The 8,381-nt window shown below is 40.3% G+C and overlaps 1 long non-coding RNA gene across 1 annotated transcript; it reads right to left on the bottom strand.

Moving 5' to 3' along the window:
- Window positions 1-947: 947 nt before the first annotated feature.
- Window positions 948-3,957, bottom strand: LOC119011519. Its single transcript, XR_005072210.1, has 3 exons — window positions 3,690-3,957; window positions 2,784-2,851; window positions 948-1,200 (listed from the first exon to the last, which is right to left on the bottom strand). It is a non-coding gene; the product is annotated as an uncharacterized LOC119011519 (long non-coding RNA).
- Window positions 3,958-8,381: the final 4,424 nt, after the last annotated feature.

Raw genomic sequence — 8,381 nt, 5'->3', positions numbered from 1 at the left:
CTCCTATTTTCTATGTCCTTTCTTTTCTTACCTGTGCATGCATCCATGCGTGTTTGTGCTCTAGTAGCAGGTTGGGTGTCTGTCCCTAAATCTGTGTACAGTTTGCAAATAACAGCACAACAGTTCTGCTTATCTACAGACCTTGACCCAGATTCAGTGAACACCACAGGCAAAGAAGCAGCTGGTGGATGACCCCTGTCTACAGTGTCTTAATGTCACAACGCGGTGAGGGATGTCCTGTCTTGGGTTTTTGTCCTGTGAATTTCATGTTTTATTTTGAAAAGTAACTCTCCTCTCGTTTCAGGTCACTTTGCCCTTCCTCTTGTGTCCCCGGTCTGACGTCATCCCTGATCATTGATTGTTTTCACCTGTGTTCCCCTTCCTCATGTGTATAAAGTCTTTGTCTTCCCCTGTCTGCATCGCCGAAGTATTTCGTCCTAAGTCGTATACAGAAGCCTTATCCACAGTCTTGCATTGTAAACCCCAAGTTAAGTATCACCAAGTTTTATTTTCTGAATTTGTTCTCTTTGGTTGTTTGATTTTTTTGTTTGTGGTTAGAGTTTTGATTTTCAGGTTAGGGTTTTGATAGCCGTTTGTTTCCCTCCGTGTGGAGCGCTTTTTGTTGTACCTTTTTATTACTCAGTGTAGAAATTTTTCATAGCCTGTGAGCTGACCTCTTCGGAGAGTTTTTGTTTTCTATTTAAGTTTTATAGTCTAGTATTTAAGAAGTATAGATTCCTCCTTCGGGAGCGTTTTCCGTTTTATGTGTTATTTGTCTTGTATGTCTTGTCTGTCTCCATAGAAATTTCATAGCCATTGATTTGTCATACATACTAAAGAGTTACAGATCAGTAAAATAAAACCTGTCTTTACATCAATCATTCTGCATCTGAGTCCTCTCTCCTTGTCTGAGCGTGACACTTAAAAAGCAGACAGTGAGGCTGGAAGTAGGTCAAGAAGTGATTTATTGATTTCACAACCAACAGTTAGGCAGGTGAGTACAGAGTAAGGCAGCTAGCTTCAGATGTGTGGAGGAGACTGGAAGACTGTGTGCTGGTGTACACGCAACGAACTGATAAAATCATCTGGCAGCAGGTACCGTAGGGTTCATCAGCAGGCACTGATTGCAAACCTGCTGCAGGTGAGCATGTGACTGCAGCTCCAGTAGTGGGAAGCTCTGCCCAGCTTCTCCATGCACCCCTGAAAGCACAATAGCAAAGAAACCACACTGAGCACCAAAATGTCCACCACAAAATGTGACAGGATGTAACAGTAGCCATTTTTACGCTGGGCAGCAACCTGACAATTTGGCTGTCCTTTTTGCGGCTAGGTCCACTAATTTAGACAGGCTGCGGTATACTGGGGGTCTGTTTTGGTCTGCAAATATGATGCCTAGGAGGGTACACGTTTTGCCACCTCCATTGCTATGTAAATCCAAGACGTCAATGTGCCGGCAATTGCGTTAGATGGCTGGAGGTGTCGATGACGTGCACTGCTGTGCGACCCACAGCTGGGTGTTTTAAAACCAGAACATAGCTGATCACAGCAGTCAGTCCATCACTTAATCCACGGATGTCAAGATGAGCAACTGGAAAGCTGCTGAGCCTCCTCTGTCTCTGTAGCTGTCTTGGTTGTTCGAACCCAGTTCTAAACTCCAATGGGGTGCAATGCAAAGCTCTTATTTTGAGGATAAATTCATCCTGCTTCCTGTTAGCTGCCTGGTGCAACAGAGGGGACGAGACGCTCTGCTACACACTTCCTTTTTAACGGGGGTTTAACAGCAACGTGTGTTTGACTGAGGAGGCGAGAATATGGGCCACAGGTCTATAATTAAGTAAACCTATCAAGTGTTGCCACATTTAATACCACAGCAGGGGGGAAGCACCCATGACGAGGCAGTGGCCATTCATGATTATGCTGCAGCCCGCTGGCCTTCAGCAGGCAGCTGCATAACAATTATCACTGACACTGGTATCATGGAGCTAAATATTCCTCCAACGCATATGTTGTACGTCACTGTTCATGGCCAACTTCGTGCTTCACGTCACATTACATGTTTACGCCTACCCCAGTGGTGGCTTTTTGTAAAAGAAGGTATATTACACCTCCCTTTCACACAGACAAGATGGCAGATTGCAGCATTTACTTTGCTGCAAATGTGGCGTATTTTCTAACCAAAAGGGGCTAGTAGCACCATCTTGTTGCTGGGTTTTATATACACCCCAGAGCAAAAAGAAAATCACTATGTGTGTATCTATATATGTATACATGTAAACAATTATACATATCAACTGTAAATGTTATTTTGTGGCATGAAAAATTTGACAGACTTTCATTTTGTTATGCAACCCTGTGTTGTGGCCGGACAAATCACCTTGAACCTTGAAACTGGGAACGGCACAAACATTCTCTGTGAGTGTCAATAGATCATCAAATCATCTACTTAATAACAATGGACTATGTATGCAGATCTACTCCTCAGTTATGCTTAACCACAAAGCTCGATAATCACAATTTTCACCAATAAATCACAAGATTTGTGCTGCATTAGCATGGAACTCCCATCCTGTTTGCACACACTTGTTTTTTGGGGTCTTTTTGGGGCCTTTTATGGCTTCAGCTGAAGAGGTGACAGGAACAGGACGGGAGAGATCCAAGATGGCTGTGATGGATCATGAAGCCCTGTGTCCAAGGGCATAAGTTTGGTCTCAGCTTTTGGACATGTTTACATTGATAGTAAGCCATTCGTAGTGTCTCATCACGGAACCATTTTAAGACCTCACCTGAAGCCCAGACGGTCCAGCTGTTGCTTCCTCAGCCTGCGCTAGATGTGTACTGGATTTCTGAGTTCCTGAATGTATTTCAAAATGACGCATCAGTAAATAAAATGTCATCTTTATATCTATTACACCTATCAAACTTATAAGAAAGAACATTTTGGTAACATTTCAAGAATAACATCTTGACACCTTTAATTATGCAAATCCAACATTTATTTAAAAAAAAAAAACAGCATGATGATGAGAGTCATAGGTTACAACTGCAAGCATCCTAAAACAAAGAACTTCAGTGCTCATGCCATCTTTATTCCAGACAAAATTGCTAATTTACATTGTGAATTGAAACACTGTTCCTGATTCATCATCAGCCTGCTCTACATGTGTTGCTTCATGTTGCTGTTCTTCCTGTGTGCAGTGATTCAGAGTTACTTGCCAGTTACTCACTAGTTTAACCCTTGTAATTGCTAATATTGGTTGAAAGACTAGAGGGGACACAGTTAGCTTTATTGCTACCCTCAAAACTTATACTTGACACTTTACACAGTGGAAGACTGGTGATATTACTCTAGGCTAGCATGTTTGCATTTGTGTGGGACCGCATCCATTTCTCACCTTAACAACACTTTTCCATAGTAGAATGAGTGTTAATGTTGTTGGCTAGGAGGCGTTTATTGTGTAGGTAGTTAGCTAACAAACAACAGCCTAGCAGCTAGGCTACTACTTACTCTCTGGGTGGTGCAATAGCTTCTTTGTTTCTTTTCATTTTTTGGTGGCATTTTCTATCAACATGGCAGAAACACGGCCAACAATGTTGACACCAAATGGAAATACTGATGTGAGGATTTACTTAATTGATTTCCTGGTGTAATTATGTCAGCACAGCCTTTAACAGCCAGCCTGATATCTTACCGTCAGTCCAGCTATCTTGCAGCAACTCTGCCACACAGTGCGTCGTCTTCATGAGAGGTGACGAGAGGGGCTTTGATACCTTCATGTGCTGAGAACATGATAACCCTTCAGATACTGTAAATACTTTAAATCTGTATATATTCTGCTGCATTATTTATTCTGAACACACTTACACTTTACTGCTTCATTTTGCTCTCCTGGTTAGATGCTAACTACATTTTTGTTGTCTCTGTACTTGTACTGTGCACAATGACAATAAAGCGGAATCTAATCTAATTTAATGTAGTCTAATCTGCTCTCTGCCTTTTAAGATATATGTTGCCTGCTTCGTTTTTGCCTCTCTCTTATTCCTCCAAGTTCAGCCTTGTGGCGCTAGTAAAAGTCTTGCAAATCAACCTGCCAACAGCCCTTCAGGTTTGTCTTTCCAGCTGATGCTAAGGTCAGTGACTCTTCATCAGTGTTGAGCTTTGGTGACTGAATTGAACAAAAGACCTTCCGATTAGAGGATGACTGTGCAACTCTCTGAGTCAAGAGACTGATGCACTCACACACACAGATTAATTGCTAATTCACTGGCAAGAGCTGAGATGATTCACACACCACACACTTGCCGTTTAATGCATACAATGTTAGAGCTGCGATTCTAAGGACTTGTGATGGATCTTCATGAAATTATTTCAGATAGTGTTGTCATGATACTAGAATTTTTAGCGGTAATGCAATATTTTGAAAAATATTCATACTCAATAACCTGTTAAATACCACAGGCAACATATAAAGCATAATAGGAAAGTCCTCTGCTCCTCCTCTTGCTGCGTCTGTGTGTTTTCATGCCACTTTGTCACAACCTTGTCAGTCTTTTTATTTACCTTTGAATTTCTCACAAATTGCTTGTGTGCCCGTTTTCAAAGTATTTTAAATCAGATTTTAAAAAGCAATAGCCTGAAGCATAGTTAGCATGTTGTGAGTTTTGTGCATGAAACGCATCTAAGCTGGCATGTGGTTCATGCTTTTAAGTGTCTAAACATGTTGCCACATGATCACGTGGGCATCTGTGCTATTAAATCATAAAATTATTATGATTAATTTAAGATGTGCGTACAGGTGTGACATTGTCTACAGTACTGAAATGGATCAGAGGTGATTGATCAGACAAATAGATAGCAAGACGGAACATGTCACTTAGTTTGATTTCTTAGCCTGCTGCTTTTAACAGGTCTTTTTTTTTTTTCAGCCCTTCCATTTCCTGCAGTTGTTGCTGTCAACAAAAAGAGGGGAGACAAGTCGACAGAAGGGACACTCAAGGAGATTTACAAATCAAGCACTGGATATGAGAATATGTTACGTCAATATTAAACATGCTTGAGACCACATGTCTAGGATTCAAATTTGGAGGGACTTCGATCTATTCATTAACATTAACGTTGTGTCTGTAAACCCCACACACCACACGATCATTGGGGCAGATAATCTGTTCAGACCAGCCCTTTATCTGGAGCAACTCTGCAATTGTCAGGAGGACAATCAGACACAAAATCTGTTCAATTATCCTCTAGTGTATGGCCAGAATAAAAGTGGGAAAAGATCACAGCTGGCAGCTAAAACGAGGTAGAATAAGCATACTCATCCCTCACACGCACGCCCACACACACAAACAAGTAATGGATTCAGGTTGCTAGGCAACAAACGCCAAACTGTTTTTTGCAGTTTGTTTTGTCAGGGCACTTCATTGGTGCAGGAGACCTCAATCATTGTCTGTATGATTCTCCTCGGCATGCAGTGTGTGCTGCTACTGCTTCTCTTCACCCAAACTCCTCTCCTCTCTGGTTGACTGGCTTTCACACCAGTGTCATCTTCCATCAGTTGTCCTTAGTTTTTTCCATTGGACCACCTGACGTGTCTTTCCCATGCCCTCAGCAAAAACAGGTACAAATACAAGAAATAAATACTAAATTTCAGCAGAAAATCACAATACGAGTCAATTTATCTCTTAATGTGGCAAGATCATTTATTTGATAAGATATCTTAAAATTGGTTCTGTTTTCAAAGGTCTGAAATACTAAGTAAAGTGCTGTTTTTCAGATCAAATTACTTGATATGGAATTTGCTATTTATTGAATACAGGACATATTAGCAAAAAAGCTATACTTTTTTAATGTCCATTGTAAAGTTAAGCTAATGGTTCTATGATTGCTGATCTTCAAGTATTTCAACATTTTATTATAGCCTAGTACTAAACAAGCACAACAATTAACACTGACGGGAGTGTCACAAAACAAAGTACTGGACAAACTGAGTTTCTGACCCGCTGAATGATGAAAAGTCAGAAAAGCCAGAAATATGCAGGTTCTGATATGTCCTCAAAGGTTTGAAGTAAACTGAAAAAAAGGTCATGGGATCATAGGAGTCACTGAGCCACTACTGATGGGGGCCATTATTGTCTGTGCAAGATTTCATGACAGTCCACTCTATAGCTGATATTATTGTCATAATCAATGAAGGGTGTCATATATATTAATTATTTAGACTATTGTTTTGCTCATTTTACACCACCATGCACCATCATGGTCCTTCCAATATGAACCAACTTTTTTAAAGAAAGACTACAGCTTGATATTAGATAATTCATTCAGAGTCTCAAAACAACTCAGACTGTCCCCTCTTTGATCCCCTGACTCCCTGTCTCCTGCATTCAGCATCTGTTCCTCTGCTGTATTATTCAGATTATTGGCTAAAACAGATATTCCCTGACAGTGCTTCTTTATTCTGAAGCCCACTTCATAGAATCTTTTTACATGTAATTAGCCAGTGCCTTCTTCATAGGCTTCAATGTGAAATCATTTCTCTGCTAGCCTCAATATAAGCATTCCACTGTCGCAAGACTAGACTTTTTTTTTTTTTCTTTTTACTGATGTAACCAAAACAGTCATTGGAGATTGTATTGGTCTAATGTTAACTGTGTCCTCCTCCTGGGTATCAACGGCCTTTGTCTCCACTTCTTGACTCAGCAGGCTGTTATCAGCACCAGCACCAGGTGGTGTGGGTCGGAGTCCCACTCTGTTTTTATGCTGCTGGCCTCTGGCCTGAAGGTGAGAGGGACAGTTTGTGTTTTTTGAAGTGGGGTCATATAAGGTACATATCTATAGTCGGTCTGATCCCTACTGTAATCACTGATCAGCGCAGCCTCAGTTTGGAGAAGCAGAGAGCCGCTCCAGCCCAGACGCTCAGCTTTGCACTGCAGTGAACGGGGTCCAGAGAAAAAGAGAAATAAACCACCTAAAACAAGACTCACCTCAAAAAATCTATAACAGTTCAAGTGTACGTTGTAAAGGGAAAATTCACACTGCTTTACATCGCCATCAGACCAGCCTTTCTTTTGGCACTACATTTTCTCAATCGTAGAACCTCCGTATACATAACAGACCAACTATAGATATGTACTTTATATGACCCCACTTCAAAAAACCCGAACTATCCTTCAACAAGTTCTCATAGTATCTCTTTTTCAAGGAAACATATTGTTCAACACAGAGACCGTAACCAAAATGATGCACACTGTGTCAGGTTCAAGTAGATCTACTATTTAATGATATCTCAAACAAATTAATTTTTTAACAGTTACAAACACCCGGTCAAGTCCACGGATATAGATTAAAGTACACAAAATATAAGGAGAAGGGTTTACATGTGAGGAAAGAACACATTCATTTAATTCTAAATGAACTAGACCAAGGGGGTGTTGAACTGAGAGGAACCAGACTTCTCCATTGCTAAAGCTAATTTGCTAAAGGGCACAATTATCTGGCACATGGATTCCTATGACAAATTGAAGCCCTTTGGCATCTGTATCAACAGCTGCATTTATGGATTTTCACGGAAAATCCTCTCCCTCTTTGTTGACCTGAAGGACCATGGTTTGTTCGACGGTACATATCTGGACAGAATTCTAGTTCAGTTCTGTTTCATGCCTGTCAAATTGTAGTGTTTTATAGATTAACCTGTTTTGCCACAAATCCCTTGGTGGGCAGTGTCAAAATAAGACACCACATGACTTTACTTCAAATACCATATAAAGTATCCCATTCATTTCTATGTAGCAATTGTCTCAGCAAACTCCTCAGCTGCTGGGTAAATCCACGGCGCTGTCCGTGGTGCTAAAATAGCCAGAAAAAAAACACCTGAAGTACTAGTGCTACAAGGTGAAAATACTCCACTAGATGAGTAAAAGTCCTGCATGAAAACCTTTCTACGGTAAAGGGGTTACCAAAAATAACCTTATTTGAAGTTGTTAAGTAAAAGTACTCTTACTGCATTAAAACGCTTCCTGTCAGTATTTTACTAATCTATCAACGGTTTCTTGATTTCTATTACTGCTGCATTAATATCATATAACTGCTGCAGGTGTTTAAGGTTGAGCTCATTTTAACTACTTTATGTACTGTCAACTAGTTTAATCAACAGAAAAGCATCAAATTCTATAATATCATCATGTTAGTTGTAGTGAAGTCCTTTGAGAAAGAGGCATCTCTCCAAACTAAACTTTCCATGGTGTCAGAAAAACCTCCTGTTTTCAGTCTTTAGATTTTTTTCTAAACACCTAAACATTCACCATAAGCATCTGGACATGCATGGTTTTCTCTGGACAATGAGAAGTAACTTTGTTGGTAACATAAAATAAAATAAAATTTCTAC

The sequence above is a fragment of the Acanthopagrus latus genome, chromosome 21 (genome assembly GCF_904848185.1).
Source record: "Acanthopagrus latus isolate v.2019 chromosome 21, fAcaLat1.1, whole genome shotgun sequence".
In the NCBI taxonomy this organism is placed as follows: Eukaryota; Metazoa; Chordata; class Actinopteri; order Spariformes; family Sparidae; genus Acanthopagrus; species Acanthopagrus latus.
This window is presented reverse-complemented; position numbering and strand designations above follow the sequence as displayed.